Source organism: Amblyomma mixtum, chromosome 3 (genome assembly GCF_055824585.1).
Source record: "Amblyomma mixtum isolate Tamu chromosome 3, ASM5582458v1, whole genome shotgun sequence".
NCBI lineage: Eukaryota > Metazoa > Arthropoda > Arachnida > Ixodida > Ixodidae > Amblyomma > Amblyomma mixtum.
This window is the reverse complement of record NC_143014.1, coordinates 282,775,178-282,796,494: the sequence shown is the minus strand read 5'-3', so window position 1 is coordinate 282,796,494 and position 21,317 is coordinate 282,775,178.

The following is a 21,317-nucleotide window of genomic DNA, read 5'->3' as shown; positions in this document are numbered from 1 at the left end:
GCAAGAGCAATATAAATTTAGGCACGAAAAGAAGTTTTTCGTATTTTTCAGATCAATTTGCACCTAACCATTCATTATCCCTTTGGAAATACCCCGGGATAGACCTCAAGTTTTCAGTTAATATATAAAAATTACTTCTTGAGGCTTACGACCTCCATCCCCCCCTGCATTAAAACAATGTAAGAATTTCCATAAGGTTTAGGAGGACAATGCCGTATCCTACCACCTTTAAATGCCACATTCAAGGAAAGTATTTTCGCCCCATGAAAAGACGTTTCGAAGCACAATGTCGACAGAAGGTCAGAAAATCAAGAGATGGCAGTCGAAACAGACGTGATTTTACCAGAAATCGCTAAAAAACGCCATTTATGCTAGTTAAAATTGAGAAAGAGTCACCGTTACCAAGTTCATGAAATGTCTAGACCTGTCTAGACCTATCAAAATGTCTAAAAATATCTTAAAATGACCTAGATGCAAGGCATGCAACCATTTACAAAGCGACACTACTATTAGAAGTACGGCAAGCGACTTAATCTTCGATATAAACCCTAGCTTGAACTCGACATCGTCTAATGTTATTTAAATGCTTCAGTACTCCTGTCAGAAACAATACACTGAAGAAACTGGACAATACGTCAGCGTTAGACTAAATAGCTACCATACAGGCACACGGAGAAACTTCCAGAAAGCAGTGTCGGAACATTTTAATCAACTTGGCCACAAGTTGAATGGAATAAACTACTCTTTCGCCATTTAGACTTCTAATCTGCGAGGGATTAGTAATACTGAGGGGCATTCCTAATCCACAAATTTCAAACATTACAACCAGAAGGTATCAACATGTCGAAAGGAAACTTGGAATCTCTCCGGTACATTCTAGGAAAAAACGAAACTTAGAACCTCTCCTGTACATTCTGGGACTGACGGAAAAAAGCAAAAAATAAAACAAATGAAATGATCACACCGCATTTTTGCAGTGCTACATTTCGCCTCTAGATCGTTTGTTTCACCCTACCCTCCTCTCCACCTTCCTCTTCTCCTCATCTCCACCCCACCTTTATTTCGTTATCGTTTATTCTTACCCACTTTCGCTTTAAGCTCAAGAACTCTAGTTTGGGCTAGTTGGTTCATGATTCAGGAGGAAAATGGCGCAAAAAACGGGGAGAAAGGGGGACAAACACGCTGGTTCTGTCGTCTTTAAGCTCGGCCCACCTGCAACAATTTCTCAGGAAATCCTTGCTTTCGCACTTCCATCCCCTTCCCATTCTCTCTTTCTCTGCACCCGCTCTTTTTTTCCTCGTTTCCCGGTATTTCGTTCAGCTATGCTGCTTAATTCCTTTATCGTTGCTCTTCAGGTCAGCCCACCCAGTCATATCAAGCCCCCTGTTGCAGCTGGACACACAGCCTTTCAAGCCCACATTCGTTTTATCTAATTTTGCGGAACAACTGGTTAATCCCGTTTAGCAGCCATCATGCATGGACTAGCTTCACGCTGCCTCCTTAACACTCTTCCCGCTTCAAGCCCTCCTCACACTCACCGGGCATCCCTCCTTGGAATGACGGCCCTATTTACACCCCGCGAATGATGAACGCTTCAAGTCTTCTTGTCGGAACGTTCCCAAGCTCCTTGAGGCTTCCACCTCTGTTGTTCACCTTGTGCTTGAAAGAAACCGAACTACGCGCCTTGTTTCTTAGGTTTATGGCGTCACGAACATGTAAGAGGCATTCAAAACAAAGTAAAATTTTTTCGGTTGGCCTGTAATTCACATTTAAAGACATATCTGAGTTACACACAGCTTTCACCATCCGACCTAATGCTATTATCTTCACTTTTATTTATTTAAATGTTGCTGTGGCGCGGAAAAATAATACAAAGGAATCCAGCGGAACCAACTAGTAGGCCCTTAGGAATCAACACGGATCAACCCTGCGGAAGAATTCTATCTTTGATGTTTTACATCCAACACATTAGCATAACAAACTTAACAATGAGAACGCTGCGCAGTGGTAAATCAAAGACGTTTTGAAGATGCGAGCTAAGATTCCAATAAAGCTTTAGTCCTATCTGGAAAAGAAAATATATCCGTAGACGTATATTTCACTCTTTATCAATTTTTTTTATTTATCACAGTATCCTTACGACCACAGGGCGCCCCACAGAAGATTCATGCGCGGCTTTCTTGAAGGACGCAGCCTCCGTCACTGCAGCAAAGAAGGGTAGAAAGCAGTTCCAATCGCGTCCAGTACATAGTATGAACAAACGGAGCAAAGGAATTGCAGTATAATGTTCCTCGATGGATACCGCACGCGTGTACGCGATAAGAAAAAAATAATACAGGCATGTTTTACACAACAGCAGCAATTATTTTTAAAATTTTTGATCTGATTAAGGCTACCAAAATGTCTTTGTTCGCCAAGTCAGTACCAAAAATGATGATCAAAATTTTACCGAAACAAAATATTTAATCAGTGGAAATGTGCTGCAAGGGAGATACACAAGGTAAAGAGCACAGGAGGACGTTGACCGTCATGGGTCCATCAGGAAGCCCTCATAGAGTTGGACGAAATCTGGCAATAACGCCCTCAACTTGCCTCCGGGCTGTCTCCTGATGCTCCCCTCCAGACTCCAGCAATTTTAGTGCATTCTAGTGCAATATAAAGCCCCTCAATGAAGCAATGCAGCGCTCCCTTCCGGGAATATTTGCCAACTTCTCTGAGATATAGGTTTCTCCCCACTAGTAGGCGCCTTTGATCATCAATAAAAGAAGACCGCTTGCAAAGCCGGATATAAAAGTGTGCGGTGTTTGTGGCGCCCTATGATGGGAATAAATGCCAACAACTCCTTCGCTCTTGATTCCTCCCCGCTAGGAGCCGCCACTCTTTAGCCGAGGACGGGAAAAGCGCATTGTTTGTTTTCACACGGGGTTATGTCGGCAAGTACGCTGGCTTCACATGCACTTCGCCTCCTTGATTTGAAAAACGTCCCAAGCAATTCCTTAGCACAGCTAATATCGTCACATGGTGCTTATAGGATAATTCAGAGCTGAACTCCCTTATGACGGAAACCTTTGATGCGGAAGCTGCGGAGTTAGATCACTGCCGCCGAGTACCAACAGGCTATACCCCTGACCGTGCATTCAGCTTCTCTGTGATAAATGCTCGGAAAATGGATCTCTCATCCCACCTCGTGTAGCAAAAATCGCCTTGTGCCCGTTTCAAGGAATTCGGGAAAATATCTAGTTCGCATGTGGCGCATGACCAAGTGGCGCATGACAGGAAACTAACCTCAGTATTTTTGTCTGTATAAAAATACTCAGAAATGGCGCAGCTTCGATCTGACAATCTCTTTATCTCTGCGATGTAGCATCAACTCCATGGCTACGGCGCGAATTTCCTTTTACCATGTAAGCTAAATAACAGTGGCGTAGCCAGAAATATTTTTCAGGGGTGTTACACGCCACTGGCAAAAAAAAATAAAAAGAACGAAAGAGAGCCTGCACCCAAGCAATATCTTAGTCACTTTTCTGCTTTAAAATAGCCGAATGATCAGTTGCTTCGTTCACTGTAATATCTACATAAAAATACGGGTGCAGGCAGGACTCGGAGTACTTGGTTCGTGAACGACATTTATTTTTTTCCCAAAAAAACACTAGTACGAAAAATTGCCGCGGTTTAAAATATTTGCATAAAATATGCAACAACACAGAAGCTCTACAACAAATTCAGAAATTGGGAACGAATAGCGTTTGTCAAAAATTCTGCCCTATTTGTGCGAACTTCCGCCCGGTCGAGGCATTTAAAAGAAAACTTTCATTTTCGTGGTAGTTTATGATCATTTGAGGACACCGCATAGGATGAAAAAGTGGCGTAGCCAGAATTTTGTTCAGGGCGGGGGGCTCATGTTGCAGCGCGGCCTCCTCATAAAATTTCTGGAGGGATCAAACGCAAGAATAATAACTGCATTGACAACGTCATTGTGTATTAAATAACGCTACCCACTGTCTAGACAAGTGAAATATGTATTTTTTTAAAATAAAAGAATGTATTCGTATCTCGTAAAAACCGTGGCAGACATAACTGATGCCAATACTTCCATGCTTTTGCGTATTTAATAAGTAAAGAAAATATCACACGAAGTCTAGAACTATATCCGTCCGAAACCAGTAAAGCAGTGCATGCCGCTGATATTAAAAACGTAAAGGCCATGAAATTCGCAAGTATAGAGGAGAAATATTTTAATGAATCTGTCGTTCAAGAACCTTTACATTTTTGTACATATGCAACGGTCAGGAAAAAATCTCAACAACGCTGTCCTTCGTTCAAGTGTACTGCGCAGCAGCAGCTGTCACCGGTCATGTATTGCGAGTAATTGCACCGAAATTTTAGTCGCAACAATGACCACATGTATGAACAAGGAGTTCTGCAAAATATGCGTCAGAAGTGCGAAGATAAAGTGGAGTATTATAAATGCTAAATGCAACTTAATAAAGGATAAAAAAAGGTGTCAGTGGGAACAAAGTCACTTATGTATGCACAAAACCTCGCGACAAGATATTTCAGTACACGTATGTCTACATTAAAGCTACGTATCTAAGCAAAAGTCACTTTATCTAATGCATCAAACAATGCAAATAAACATCTTGCGCAGTCACAGATTGTAACCTTTAAAAACGGAAAGAAATACGATCCAGACAAGAACAAAACTATGATAGCAGAAGATGCGATATGTACTTGGGCCATGCTGCGGTCCCGGCGGCACCATATGTTTACAATTATAGAGGAACAATGCGGAAATAAATACGAAAGTACGTATTTTTAACTGCCTGCACGGCGACAATTATTCTGCACCCATAATTACAGAAGGGTATTTCTTTGGTTCAAAGAAAAAATAAAAGCAGTTAGATAAAAAGGAAAGAGAAGGACAAACGAAAGCCACGAATGATGACGCATAAGTACCCCCCCCCCCCCCCTGGCTACGCCCCTGTTCAGCACTGCTTGTTAAAAGGTTGAGAAGGATATGAAGAGGTCGGTGAAGATCTGAACCCAGAAGATGACGATAACAATGGGATGTATAGCCTCGTCGCTGACGAAGTCACGATGCGCGTCTGCTACTATGCAGCGCTAAAGCACTTAGTTGGGCTAGTTAATAACTTGCTCAATTCATTATTACGAGCACAACCGCAGACGTTAACAGGGAACGGCAGCTATACCGTTGTCCTGTCGTTTTGCGTCCTGCACGTGTCTAGCATTTTGCTGCTACTCATGAATTTATGGGCCTATTGAGAAGTAAAATACGTTCTAGATCGTATATATTCTAGCTAGTGTGCTCTTCCGGTCCCGAACTGTGAACAATAGAAAAGAAGTCTTTCACATCAGTGCTTGCGACATAAGCCTGCTTTTCGCCTTTACTTCCTTGTGTTGGAAGCCAGCAATGATCCTGATTCGACAAAACTGTTTCCCTGCTGCTTTTTTAAGCATAATGATTTTAAGCATTATTATCATAAACAGAGCTTGCAAAACAAGTGTAGAAAGAGCTTTTCTGAACAGAATGGTTGTCAAATGCAGCTTCTCACCGAAAATAGCAAAATCAAAGTTCACGCGCTGATACTGACTAAATTCTTTGCATAATTTTACATTAAATCGTGGTCTGCAGTGCCTCTAAATGACATCTAAACCATATTTATAAAAGCTTGGATAGCGCTATGGTTGCTGCGGACAACCATCTTTCGCATTGTCTCATTTCGAAAAAAACTCTTCAAGTAGACCTTTCAAAGTGAACACGACCCTACAACGTATGCCCGTCAGGTTCACCCCCGAGGGCAGCCTGAGAGCTTGTAGCCGCGGGTCGAGATTAGATACACGATACGGAATGTCTTGCAATGACTAGATGCGGGAGCCTACGGGAGTGTTTCCTAAACTGGAGTGCGCTGGCACCAACCGAAAAGACACCAGCGCTGGTGCACGTCGAGTATGACGCCGTCGCTTGCAGGAGGGACAGATCAAAGGACGGCTGGCCTCGCCTCGCCACCTGGTCGCGTCGCTCTCATTTTCGCAGCCATGGAGCGGACTTTGGACAGCACTGAGTGCAGCAGAATCTTCAATGGTCACACTTCACTCATCGCTTGCACATCCAGTTTTTCGTCAAATATTACCACAGAAATGTTACCAAATTAGGACAGCAGCGCAACAATAGACATTCAAGTACGAAAATAAAAAGCGTCGCTCACTTCGCAGTCGGTCTGCATGAAGCCGTTGCGCGGAGCAAATTCAGAAGCGCAAGGCAACGACAAGCTGCACTTTTTACTCGGGCTATGATTGCACTATACCATGCACTTTTTCCGAATGTTGAGACCGCATGAAGGGTGACAAACTGGGATTTAAGGCTGAGAATGGTGGCGTCATCTGTTGAGCGGTAAAAATTTTGTCCGCTTTCTCTGAATGGACGGAGGGAAAGGCGTAGTAAAAACGTATCACCATCGCCATTCCTTTGGACTGTAAATGGGGAGAATGTGAGAGACATATTTTGCGATTTTCTTATCAACGCAGTCACCATTTTGTGCAGAGAAAAAAATAGGCGTTGCTCCTTTTTCCAAGGGCTGCCAGGCGGTACAGTGCAGCTGCTTCTTTCCATTGATATTTCCCTTTTAGCGTCCGTACAATGGTCACCTTGAGGCACGTGGGATCAATCGTACACTTCCATTTCTTTTTTTACAAAAAAGTTGGAGTTTCAAAAGTGTTATGCGTCTTGGCAGGCAGGAATATTTTGCTCAAGGAGCCAGAAAGTCTCTTCAGACTTTCAGTGCACTAATACGGACCTACGCACAGCACAACGGACGAGGCGGCTAGACCAAAAGGCGCCTTTGTGCTTATTCGATCGTTTTCGATTGAACACACGAACCTTCAAAGCAAGGCTACTGAAACAGTTCTCGCGTCGAGCTGTATGAGAGAGAGCGAGCCGTAAGCTGTGGGCCGCGCTGAACGAGTGTACTATCTGCAATTACTCTCTCCGGCCAACTGAGAGAGCCGGCCGCCGCGCGACCGATATAGGAAACAGTGGCGCGGAGGCCACTGAACTCGCCATTGCCAGTCGTACGACCTGAAACTGGCGACAACCTCTACACGGACCTGGACACACACAAATATGTGGCGAGTGCTGAAAACGCGCTGTGAATAAGCATAGTGTTGTTGCAGCAGGCCAAGATTCAGGTGGCAATGATCGGAGGAGGAGGAGGAAAAAATCTTATTAGAAAACTATACTGTGCCTGTTTTCTTGAGTGGAGCCCTCAGTACAAGACTCCATGTGCCGCGGCGGTCCTGCAGCCTCGCCATAGCAGCTGTCGCTGGTTTGGCCAGTTCGTGCCTGTCATGGCGGTCTCAAGAAGGGTTCTCAGTCCATGACCCCATTTGCCATCGCTATTTTCTCGGCATGGTCGGCTCCGTGCTTGACAGGGCATCTTCCCAGGAGGAAGGAGCGAGGAGGGTTATGGGTGGGATGCCTCCGGGTGGTGTTGTGCAGGTCCAAATGGAATGATACAGTGTAGGCTGGTATTCTTGGCAGTTCGGGCGTTTGTCCGGGTAGAGGGCGGGGAACAATACTTTAAGAGGGTTAACTGCTGAGCTAGTTGGTTTTCAGACATAATAAAGGATTTTTAGAGGGAGAAAGACATTACAGCGGCAACAATGCCGTCGAATCGAGGAGCACGTCTCATGGGACGATTTTCGTAGAATGCTCGGTACGGTGAACGCTCCCACAGGGTTAGACGAGCTCATTACTCAGATCAGCGATGCCAAGAAGAAAGCTACAACGAAGCTTTCAGTCAAGTTTGATGCCCCAAAGCCAGACTCCCACCTTTCGAATCTGTGGAATCGTAGGCTTCGGGCTCTCAAGGCGTATCGCCGATCAGGCTGGACACCCCATCGGAGGCGTGCTCTCACTCGCATCAGTCAAGAAGTTGAGAAGTATACTCTGCAGTTGGCAGCTGCTGTGCCACTCACTCAATGGAGCAGCTAACTTATCGAATGCCTGGCACATATTTCGAGCTATCCTTGGACGCAAGAAGCCGACTTCCCCTGCCAAATGCATGGCCTTGAAATTGAGTGTCTCCCCGGCGAAGTTAGCTATACAAGCAGGGAAGGTATTTTTTCCCCAACCTGAAAATGCAGATGTCTTGCCTGCGGACCCCGTATCAGGTACATCAAACGATTACGACGTTCCCTTCACATTAGACGAACTGGAGGCAGCTCTATATGACTCCAATCACAATAGCGCCCCAGGGCCGGATGATATACGCTACTCAACACTTCTGAACCTTCCCAAGTCACATAAAGTTGCCCTCTTGAAAGAGATGAACAAGAACTGGGCCAACGGTGATCTTCCTCTTGCCTGGAAGAAGTCAGTGGTAATACCAATTCCAAAACCTGGTAAGCCAAGTCGAACATTACAAGACCTCAGGCCAATATCGCTGACGTCCAACCTTTGTAAGGTCATGGAACGTATGGCTCTAAGAAGCCTTGAATGGTACTTAGACAAGTACAACGTCCTGTCTCCTATGCAAGTAGGTTTTCGTCGAGGGCTCTGTGCCCAAGACATTCTCAGAAGGCTTTATAACGAAGTTCTCGCATACCCTAGCAGCGCACAGCTCCTAGTGGTTGTTGGGGTAGACGTCAAAAAGGCGTTTGATTCCGTGCCCCACTCGATCATACTTCGCCGGCTACAGGACGTGGGGATAGGCGGCAACATCTACCGCTTCGTGAAAGCCTTTCTTGCAGAAAGAACTTTCTCAGTAATGGCTGCAGATACTCAGGGTGAATGGCAACATAGCCAAACAGGTGTCCCCCAAGGCGCTGTCATATCACCGGCTCTTTTTAACATTGCTATGTCAGGTCTCCCGCCAATGCTGTCGTCAATACCCGGTCTTAATTTTGCCGTGTATGCGGACGATATAACGTTGTGGACTAATTCAGGGTCCCCTGCAGAGCAAGAACTAGCCCTACAAACAGGCCTTAATGCCGTCCATGAATACATCAAGAAGTGTGGAATGGAAACCTCTCCCGAAAAAACCGAGTATGTGGTTGTCTTAAATGGTTCGCGGGTACGAGCCGAGTCCGAACGCAAACTTATCTCTCTTCATTTAGGGCACTCAGTTATCTGCCGGAAACAAACAATCCGTATACTCGGCATGCTTATTGACGAGGATGGAGGAGCCAAAAGCTGGCTTCATAACACGATGCATAGCAGTCATCAGGCTTTACACCTTATGCGCCGCGTCTCTGCGCGTGGATGGGGAATCAAGGAGGCGGGGCTCCGTCAGATTACCCTGGCACTCATAACATCAAAAATCCTGTACGCATATTCGTACATGCGGCTTAACGCTACCCAACGCCTTCAGCTTGAGCGAATCAATCGCAAGGCGATGCGCCTGGTTATCTGGTCTGCCGCAGTACTGCCCAGTAGTGAACCTACATGTATGCAGCAAAATCAATGCCCTACAGGATCTGGCAGAGCAGCAATCGCTAGCCCAGCGAGTCCGTCTCTCCACAACGGCGCCTGGCCGACAGATCCTGCGGGCATTAGGCTACAACGTTGACAAGTTAGAGCCACTTTTGTCCGCTGCCCAGCCATGGGAACTGATCGACTTAGTAGATGGTATGCCATTACCAAAGAATATCAGTTCGGCTAATCCTCAAAGGCGCAAAGCTGCCGCCAAACGGCACGAGAAGACATCATACAAGTTAGCCCAGGAAGGAGCCATCCAAATATACACAGACGCCGCTCAATTTCAACATTGCGCCGCTATAGCTTGTCACGATTCTGTGTCAGATACATCTGTAGTTCAACGGCTTTCCGAGGAACACACCGTCACCAATCTCGAACTCATTGCCATACGACTTGCCATTACTCGAATAGTAGAAAGACAAGATCCGGCTCCTTCACCTATCATGTTTACACAGATTCGCAAGCAGCGTACACCGCCTGCCGCGCAGGGGGAGCTGACTATGCCGTTCTCAACACTATTCGAACAGAAGCCCGTCGCCTGCGAGAGGAGGACTACACTGTCATTATCAAATGGATTCCTGCACACGAAAGAATCACTGGAAACGAAAATGCACACCAGGCAGCGCGCGCAGCAGCTCTTTCCGCACCTTTGCCTGGATCCACATTCGTTTCCGCTTCTTGGCCCCTGATGACGTTGCGCATCCGTCATCGCCCCATATGGACAGGGCGGAGACAAGGCATCGCGCACAACGCTATCGTCGAAGCATACTCCAGCACTTGGCCAACCCTGAGCAACTATATCGCCGTCCACATAGCGCATTCCGGAGAGTGGAGGCAGTGCTCCTTCGCCGAGCCCAGACCGGCCAGCTTCTATCACCAGCGAAGTTGCACCTCCTAAACTCGCGCTCATACCCGACTCCTCAGTGCCCGACGTGCCCTGCCAGAGGCACGGCCGAACATCTCCTGTGGAGCTGCCCTACCTTTGACGCAGTACGGGAGAGAGCACTCAAGTCCCTGGGCGGGCTTCGACCTGGAACCCTGCAGGAATGGGTCGATCCGCCATCGCACATCGGGCCATCAGACGCACTCCGGCCCTGGCGAACTTTTCTTTCCTACTTCAAGGAAGATGAAGGGCCAGGCCATCACTTCGCGGAGCCGACCTCGGGACGACACTACCTCGAGGAAGAAGCGGACACCGGTCCCCCATCCGCACTCCGACCTTCACCCCCACCCCCATCCTCACCCCCACCCTTAACCACTCCCCCACCCCAACCTCCATGAAGCACCTTAGTTCTGCCGCAAGGTATCGGCCTACTAAATGCAGAAATAAATACGTTTAAAAAAAAGTATTTTTAGCGCAACGGGGACACAACACAAGAAAGACGACAACACGGGCGCTTACTCCAACTGTTTAATCAAGCGACAGCACACGAAATATATAGCCCTCCCGGCGCATGCGCACGCGTACAAGACACCCAGATACACCATGCATCAATCTTATCACAGTAGGCGCGACAAAAATGTTTGCTCAGCTTGATATAGAAAAACAGAAGTGTCACTAACGCAGCTCAGACCCGCATTTTTTATATGAAAGGCTTCCAGAATTTCACGAGCCGTCTGATGTTTACCTCTGCCCAAAATCCTCACCTCGCAGAACCGTGGTTTGCAATTGTTGCAAGCCCTACAGTGCTGAACAAGTCGATGGCCTTCATTATTTTCAATATCTTTTGCGTATTCCCTAAGTCGGTCATTCACGCATCGTCCCGTCTTTCAAATATAGGATTTTCCGCAGGATAACGGAATTTCGTACACCACGCTGGTGGCACACTTCACGAAATGCTGGCCATGCCTCTTCTGGCAGCCGATCTTTTGGCTTTCGCAAATTATGCGACGGCTGAGCTGCGCAAGCCTGCGGGGGGCAGAGAATGCAACCGGTACTTTAAACCGGTTCGCCACTTTCTTCAGGCCGTGAGTGACTTTGTAGATGTAAGGTACCACTACAGGCCTCTCATTTCCCGCCGGTTCATTTCTGCAAGCGCCAGCCTTCATCTTCTTCAGGAGCGTTTCCGCCACAGGGAGCAGGACCGACTCAGGGAAGCCGGCTTAAACAAGCCTCTCCAATTGATTATTAAAACTAGCTTGCGTCTCATGCACGCACGATTTCCGGAGCGAGGACTCCAAGCAGAGGGTTGCGATGCCCCTCTTCACAACCGTTGAGTGGGCAGAATTATAAGTCAGGAGACCCTTTTGAGCACGAGGGGAATAAGCCCAGCAAACGTGTCCAGCTAAAAACTTTAGCTTTAAATCTAAAAACTGAAGCGTGCCATTATTAGGTAGTTCAAAAGTAAAAGTTGGCCCTTTACCGAGTTTTCTAAAATTATCTAAAATACTATTCACCGTAGTCTCAGTCCACTGAGACTGTTGCTTGTTTAAAGCCATTAAAAAGTCGTCCACATAACTGAACACTTTAAGGACCTTGTCATTATTAGCATGGCAAAAACGATCGTGTAAAGAACGATCGATAAATGATAAAAAGATGTTGCAAAGTATAGGGGCTATGCAAGAGCCAATGCAGATGCCTTTCTTTTGCAAGTAAGGTTGCTCATCAAAAGAGATAAAAGTGCTACTAAGATAAAATTGTAAAAGAGCTAAAAAATTATTGAACCGGCGGGAAATGAGAGGCCTGTAGTGGTACCTTACATCCACGAACTCACTCACGGCCTGAAGAAAGTGGCAAACCGGTTTAAAGTACCGGTTGCATTCTCTGCCCCCCGCAGGCTTGCGCAGCTCAGCCGTCGCATAACTTGCGAAAGCCAAAAGACCGGCTACCAGAAGAGGCATGGCCAGCGTTTCGTGAAGTGTGCCACCAGCGTGGTCTGCGAAATTCCGTTATCCTGCGGAATATCCTATATTTGAAAGACGGGACGATGCGTGAATGACCGACTTAGGGAACACGCAAAAGATATTGAAAATAATGAAGGCCAGCGACTTGTTCAGCACTGTAGGGCTTGCAACAATTGTAAACCACGGTTCTGCGAGGTGAGGATTTTGGGCAGACGTAAACGTCAGACAGCTCGTGAAATTCTGGAAGCCTTTCATATAAAAAATGCGGGTCTGAGTTGTGTTAGTGACACTTCTGTTTTTCTATATCAAGCTGAGCAAACATTTTTGTCGCGCCTACTGTGATAAGATTAATGCATGGTGTATCTGGGTGTCTTGTACGCGTGCGCATGCGCCGGGAGGGCTATATATTTCGTGTGCTGTCGCTTGATTAAACAGTTGGAGTAAGCGCCCGTGTTGTCGTCTTTCTTGTGTTGTGTCCCCGTTGCGCTAAAAATCCTTTATTATGGCGTAGAACAAGTGTTTGTGATATAGGTTAAAATACGTGTGCGTCTGAAGTTGACGCCATGCCACAGCTACAGCCTTAGTCTGTGTTCGGTGCGGTGGTGGCAGCGTTCTTTGAGTGCGGTAATATTCTGTGACGCGACTCTTAGTTTGCAGAGCCATGAAGCCGCCCCCCGTGTCCGCTGCCTCCTCCGCTTCCGTAAACAGCGTCCGGAGGGCTGCTGCTCGGGCGAGCGCGTGGTCGCTCTCGTTGCCGGGAAGGGAGGCATGACCAGGGGTCCAAACGATGCGCACGGTGGGAAATATATCGGGATTGATTTGTGATAGCACGCGCGCGCAGCCTGAAAATATGAAGTGCCCTTCGCGAAGGCGCGGCACGACGCCTGTCTGTCTGTATTGTTGTGTATGTCGGACTGGCGTGGTGTTCGTCAAGTGTGGCCATGTGCTGTAAGGGAACGAGTGCTACCGCTATGGCAGTCTCCTCAGCCGTCGTGCTCTAGCTCATGTCTCGAACGTAGTCCGTAATCTGAACTGAGCCCGTGGCATTTGAAACCGCTAGTCCTATAAGCCCTGTTCCGGACGGGTATTTCGCCGCATCGACATATAGGAGGTTTTGGTCAGAGCCGTATTGCCGCATGGGGGCCTTCACTCTGGCTGTGCTACGGCCAGCGTGGAGCTCGGAGTGCATGTTCTTCGGGACTGGCGCGACTCTGATCTTAGATGTGAGTGTGGGTGGCATGGCGTGGTGTGGTACCTCTGCTGCAACGAAGTAATCCGGTCCTTGTCGCCTAGCCGAGGTAGAATGATCCGGCCTATTCTCGTGTCTCGAAGACGCGCGAGCTGGCCGGTCCTTTGTGAATCCACCAGCCCTTATGCCGTGTTTTGTGGGCCCAGCTGGAGCAGGCGGTATGTCGAGGTGTACGGGGGCAGTCCGAGAGCTGTTTGACCACCGATCGCAGGAAGATATTCAGCCGATTCAGCTCGATTAGGCTGAATCTTTGATAAGGGGCGTGGAACCTTACACGGCCGAGCAGCAACGCGTGCACGATTCGCATGGTGTCGCTGTCATTCAGCTCCCCGCGTCTGTTGGAGATGCGGAGGATAGCCTTTTCTAGATCAGACATTGGAGCCTTGTTGGCGCATTTAATGCAAGCGGCAATGCAGTCGCACTGGCATGATTCGAGTCATCAACAGGACCGCGTCTGTAAGCTTGACGCTGGCTCACGATTACATTTGCCATCTATGGTGGTGCGACGTCATGGGACTTTACTCCACCGGCTACGGCTTGGCGTTGCCTACACCAAACACTATCTTCACAAGATCGGCATCGAAAGTAACCCAAATTGCGCACAGTGCCACACTCCAGAGACTATTGGACACCTTCTTTGCGAGTGCCCGAACTATACTGCTGAAAGAACAACATTGGAGGCGACCGTGAAACGACTGGACTCTCGCCCTCTCTCTGAGGAAACTCTTCTGGGCGCCAGGACGAGACGTTCTGATTGGTGCCGTGTGACAAAGGCCCTGCTCACCTTTTTGTGTGAAACAGGCCTGGATACTCGTCTGTGACCACCTGTGCACAACCTACATGGTTAATGACATGTGTCGGTGTTTGTATTGCTGACACCAGTTTTATGAGTTTTATGTGCGTCTACTCACCGCGATGCGAGTGCCAGCCAGTGTGGTGTGTGTGGTGTGTGTGTGTGTAGACATCACCCGAGAAACTCATTGTATTATGCCATCATCAGCCTTCATTCGCACTTTCCTTTTCCTCCTCTTCCCTTTCCCCTGTGTGGAGTAGCAGGCCAGGGCCATGTTACCACCGGCCGACCTCTCCACATTTCCCTCATTAAAATTCCTTTCTCTCTCTCTCTCGCGGCGGATCAAGTATGCCACCTGCGCAAATGCGGGTGTTTGGTGCGTGTTTCACGTTGTTGTCTAAAGTGCGACAAACGTCGATAGTTAAGCACCGCATTATCACGCACGAACGAGCCCGACCCATCCATCAGCAGCACTATCGTGTGTCCCCTCGGGAGCGAGATGCTATCCAGACACAGGTCAAAGAGATGCTCAAAAACGGCGTCATCCAACCGTCAGGCAGTCCGTGGTCGTCTCCTTTTTCCTCGTGAAGAAGAAAGACGGAACACAACGATTCTGTGCCGACTTCAGGAAGCTTAACAGTGTGACCAAGAAAGACGTGCATCCGCTGCCGCGTATTGACGACTCCATCGACGGACTTCGCCAAGCCAAGTACTTCTTTTCAGTCGACCTCAGGTGTGGTTATTGGCAGATAGAAGATGAGAGGGACCGTGAGAAAACCGCCTTCATCACACCGGATGGGCTATACGAATTTATCGTCCTCCCATTCGGGCTCTGCTGTGCTTCTGCCCCGTTCCAAAGAATGATAGACACTGTCCTGATAGGTCTGAAGTGGCAGACCTGTCTCGTTTATCTTGATGATGTGATCATTTTTTCTGCAACGTTCACGGAACATCTGCACCGCCCCAGAACTGTCCTCGCAGCTGTTCGATCCACCAACCTCTTCCTCAAACCACAAATATCACTTTGGGTACGCCGAATTAAAGTTTCTCGGGTACGTCATTAGTGCTGACGGAATCCGAGCTGACCCAGAGAAGCTTGTTGTCGTTGCTGCCTTTCCGGTCCCCGCCCACAAAAAAGCAGTCAGAGGTTTCCTGGGCCTGTGCTGCTACTATCGTCGCTTCAGTAGAAACATCGCCCATCTCGCCAGCCCTCTGACGCTCCTAACTCGGGATGACGCATCACTTTCCTGGGGCAACGAACAGCAGACTGCCTTCGACTAGTTACGACGCGGACTCCTATCGCCGCCCATGCTGGCACATTTCGACGAAGATGCCGACACGGAGGTACACACGGATGCGATCAACGTCGGTCTTGGCGCCATTCTAGTTCAGCGGCAAAACGGTGTCGACAAAGTAATTGCCTACGCCAGCCGCACACTGCCGCGCGCTGTGGCATTCAGGCTAATGAAAAAACAGATGAAGCGGCCCGTAAGGGCCATCAACATCGGAGATACATTAGAACTTTTTTCACGAAATCTGATGCGTCCCAGATGGCTAAAAGTTTTGCTTCCGAAGAAACGTATCGCTTTGGAGTTTGCCGACACATCAGTACCAATTTCTTCACTCAATCGACCCACATCTTAGATCAAGACTCTCACCCAGAATTCCTGGACATCTGGAAACACTTTATCATCGACTTCGTCTGAATGCTGCATATACAAACGGCCTACGATACCGTTTTAGACAAATTAACAGTCCGCACTGTGACAACTGTGCCGCGATAGAAACTGTGGAGCATATCTTGCTTGAGTGCCCTGCGTATGCTAACGAGCGTGCGTACTATGAACATTGCATGCAGAAGCTCTGCTCAGTGCCCCTAACAATGGACAAAGTTTTAGGTCTCTTAGCCTGCCTTAGGCAACAGAGACTTGCAATGAACTTTCTATTCACATATTTAAAAGACATTGGACATCTCGATAAGCTTTAGATTCACTTGCACGTTACCTTCATGCATTCTTCATGCAGTGAACTTCGTCAGCCCATTTGACGGACTATGCACTCCATCATTCCATAGCTTACATCATTACTCGCCATTGCATCCTTAGTACCCATTTCATGGCCGCATTTTATCTTCGTTTTTTTTTACCTTTTCCACTCTGCTCTCCTGTCTTTATCTCCCAAATTCCCCTCCCTACGCAGTGTAGCATGCCAGCGATTTTTAAACACCGGCTAAATTCTCTGCTCTTCATTAAAGAGTCTCTCTCTTTCTCTGAGTTAAACTACCCTACCAACGAAAAAGAATGTTTGGCGGTAGTTTGGGCTGCCGCTAAGTTCCGCCCATACCTGTATGGCAGACCGTTTTGTGTCGTCACCGACCACCACTCGCTGTGCTGGCTGAAAAATTTAAAGGAACCTTGCGGCCGCCTAGCATGTTGGGCATTGTGCCTGCAGGGATTCGATTTCACCCACACCTATAAGTCAGGCCGGAAACACACCGACGCTGATAGCATGTCACGCGCTCCCGTAGACCCTCCTCCACAAGACACCTCCAATGACGATAGCTTCCTTGGAGCAGACAACACGTCTGAGCTTGTTTCCAGACAGCGTGCCGACGCCGAGCTGCGTCTACCCATCGAACATCTCGAAGGTGGGCGTCCTTAAATACCACGGTACCTAGCTCGTGGGCTATCATCATTCTGCCTGCGGAGAGGGGTGCTTTATAAAAAGAACTCTACTTCCAGTTCGACAACTTACCTGCTCGTCATACCGTCTAATCTACGGGACGAAGTCCTCCTTGCCTGCCATGATGAACCGACTTCCCGCCACCTTGGTATTACACGCACCTTATCCCGAATCCGACAGAAATACTACTGGCCCCACCTTACTTCAAATGTCAAGCATTATGTCCGGACATGCCGGCAATGCCAGCGGCGGAAAAAACTCGCGCTCAATCCTCCCGGACTGCTTCAGTGCATCGAGCCGCCACAAATACCATTCGACAAAGTTGGCATGCACCTTCTGGGGCCATTTCCGCGGCCACAAGTGGATCGTAGTCGCCACAAACTACTTGACCCGCTACACTGAAACGAAGGCCCTTGCGCGCGGTACTGCCGCCCAAATGGCCCACTTCTTTACGTACAACATCATGCTTAGACACGGTGCCTCATCAACCATCATTACTGACCGAGGCAAGGCGTTTACAGCCCGTCTCCTACTTGACATCTTAATTAAAGGTGCCCTGCGACGTAGATAAAGCATGAGGTCTTTATTCTTTGTATGCAGAGTAAGGGACATTGTGAGTCCTGAACGCGCAATGGGAGCACCGAAATCGTAAGATTTGATATTTTAATCTTCGCCGGAAATGCTTGTTTCGAGTCGATGGTGTCGCAACGCAGCGGCCATTCGCGGCCGCGGAAATGAGGTGGCATCCAGATTGTGCGCTGCCTTTCTCATTGGTTGGGCTTCCAGTTTGCATATTGTTCCTTTATACTTGCGAAACGGATCCAAAATATTATGTCTCTGAGTACTGAAAGCTTTTCACATGCCACAAAAACTGGAAATAAGCAGGGAAGGCGAACGAAAACTAAAATGAATAAAGCTAGGGGCGACACTTTCCATTCCGCTTCAAACTATCGTGGCGGCCAGCGCTGTTCAAAAAACGTTGGCTCAAACCACACCAAGACGGCAGCGAAAAAAAAAGCCTGCCAAAAATTGTGAAGAGAAAGGCCAGACAGGAGACGGGAGTCGAGTTTGGGGGGGAGGGGGGTACGGCCTATAGCCTTCCAGTGCGACTAAAAAAGAAACATCGGGGAGCTTCCTTTGTTGTTGCCACCCCTGCCCTGACTACAGCCGCGTTTACATGAATGCGACAGCAGCGTATCGCATCAACTTTTTAGCACATCGTATTCATGTAAACGTTGATAATGCGCTAGGAAAGCGCATCTCATCAATGCGCCTGAGGGGGGTAGATCTAGAATGACAAGTCGATTTCAGCGGTGAATGAAACAGGTTTGGAGGTGTCCCTCCACCTTCTTGTCGTGCCTATACAATACCCCCCGCCGGATAAGAAAGCAGACTTGGCTCAAGATGGGGGTCACTGGACCACTCTGCCGCGTGCAATGGGTGAAGGGTCACTGTCCCACCGGACTTGATGCTGTACGTGTAAACAGTAGCGCATCGGCTCCACGGGATACGATAGGAAATGCGATGCGCTGCTGTCGCATTCATGTAAACGCGGCTTATGTGCGGCTGTCTACAGCCCCGACATGCACGCTTCCGCTGCGTGTGTGCTATTTCCGGCTAGGCGCGGTTCTGATTGGTAGCGCCCAACCTCGGTACTGGGTGAGTGTAATGGGCGAGTGAAATGCGTTTTCGTCTGAGCTTTTCGTTTTTGAATTTTCAGAGTGGAATAACGTCCGTTTGCATGCTCCAATTTCAATAATTCTTTTTGCCCTGCTCTCTGCAACGCATGATGAATCTATTTAATGATAATAACCGGTACTGAGAAAATCCTCGCGGTGCCCCTTTAACGCGCAGCCATGCTGCTCATCGACGAACAACAGCGTATCATCGCCAAATCAGTGGTCTAACGGAACGGCTCAACAAAACATTGGCGGACATGGGCTCGATGTATGTCGACGTTGAACACAAAACCTAGAATGAGATCTTGCCGTACGTCACCTTCGCATATAATACCGCGACACAGGAAGCCACCCAGTCTACCCCATTCCGTCTCGTCTATAGCAGGGAAGTCCGCATTATGTTGGACGCAATGCTCCCGTACTGCGACGCAGAGTTCCCCCCTCAAGCAGGCCGCTTCGTGTAACAAGCAGAGCAAGCCCGTCAGCCTGCCCGCTTGCACATCAAGGACCGGCAATCTGCCGATGCCCGACACTATAACCTTCGGCACAGGGACGTGCACTACGAGCCTGGTGACCAGGTGTGGGTGAGGACACCCGTGCGCCGCCAAGGTTTGTGCGAAAAGCTTATCCATAGGTATTTCGGACCGTACAAAGTCCTGCGCCACCTGAGCAGCGTTAACTACGAAGTTGTCCCCGATGGAACTGTGAACGTCGGCCCTCAGAGTCAACGGCCTGAAATCGTGCGCTTAAAGCCGTACTTTCCGCGTGACTGAGCGCTGTGTTCACGCTGTGCTTCGTACCTTTATTCCCTTACCCCACGTGCGAACTTTACTTCCTGCATCTCAACAAGCGCGAATTGTATCGTTCACTTCACCCCTATTTTTCTTTTTGTTCCTCCTTCTCTCCCTGCACATATCCCTTTCCACATTTAGTCGATGTTTGCTTTCGCTGGGGGGAATAATACCACGCGCCTGACGCGCCGCGCGGCCTCCGCGCTGAGTCGAAGATGACAACGAAATGGCGGTTGGCTCTCGAGGCGCGTTGGCTCTGTTCTGTGACCTGGGACCTAGCTCTCTAATTAAAAGAAGGCTATCAGTCTTGGGTAATCCCCGACCCCTACCTGCACGACTCCTCAGGTCGTGACAATATTAATGTGATAGCACTAAAACCTCATGAGAGGAAAAAAACCCGGCTGCTGCCGGCGTCGTCTTCCATGAAATTCGCTGATTGGTCGACGAGGTGTGCGACGTCACGAGGCCACGTGACACGGCCAAGTTGTCAAGTGCGCTGGTCAAGTCACATGGCCGATCGCGTTGGCGGGCTCGGCGTCAGCTGGGAGCTTCGCGAGGCTGTGTAAAGACTTGTCTACACAGTTCTGCGTTTCAGCCTGGTATGAAGCCAGCGCTCCCTGTGTGTACCGTATTGGCAAATCCTGGCATGGGGAGAGTCGACCACGGAAGATTGTCGCTATAGATGGAGTATCGGCGGCACACAGTCTGAGCGTACGGGCGAGTAGCCATGACAGAAGAGGAAGACAAGCACGCCGAGCGTACTTCAGACTTCACTGCTATCTAACTCTCAGCACGTATTGTGATCAAGAGCCCCCCCCCCCTCCCATTTTTATGCGATGGCATTAGAGTTGTCATATCAAAACTTCACTGACGTCCAAGACGAATTTCGCTGATTAGTCGAGAGATGTCACCTGACCTAGTGACGCCATCACAACCTGCCTTGATCGGCCACTCCGATTCGTCGAGAGAGGTCACGTGACCTTGTAACATCATCACAGCCTGCCCAGTCTGGCATGTGGCAACATGGTTACCGGACTGGGTGCAACCTGTCCATCGTGGCAAGGGGCTATTAATGACTGGTCGAGAGAGGTCATGTGACCTTCTCACCTCATTACAACCTATACACCGCGTTGTGAGCAAACTACCGTGTCTTGAATATTTGGGGCCGGGTTTTAAAAATTCCTATGCAAAATCTACTGCCCCATTCGAGCTGAAAAAACGTTCACAAAGTAGCAAAATGTGTTCTACGTTGTCTGATAAGTGATTCAACATCGGTGCTTGCCTAGATTTTCCGGAATGACGGAAAACTGCTCTCGGCGACGTGCATAATTTTCGCAAAAGCGAATCGAGAAGATGCGTTGACATGGTGCGCCATCTGTAGAGCGGTAACCGCCATCTCCGGCAAGGCTATGGCGGTTGCCTCGCTGCTCGACAGATGTCGCACTATGTCAACGCAGCTTCTCGACTCGCTTTTGCGAAAATTGTGCACGCCGCCCGGAGCAGTTTTCCGTCGATTCCGGAAAATCTAGGCAAGTACTATGGTGGCTGTAGGCTACAGCCGCCAGACAAGCACCGATGTTGAATCACTTATCAGATAACGTAGACCACATTTTGCTACTTTGTGAACGTTGTTTCAGCTCGAATGGGGTAGTAGATTTTACACAGACATTTTTTTAAACCCGGCCCCCAAATATTTAAGACCCTTTTCTAGACAGCAGCCTAGACAGTGTCGAAATCAAAATTCAGAAAAATATGTGTGTGATACACGCAAATGTCGGCACCT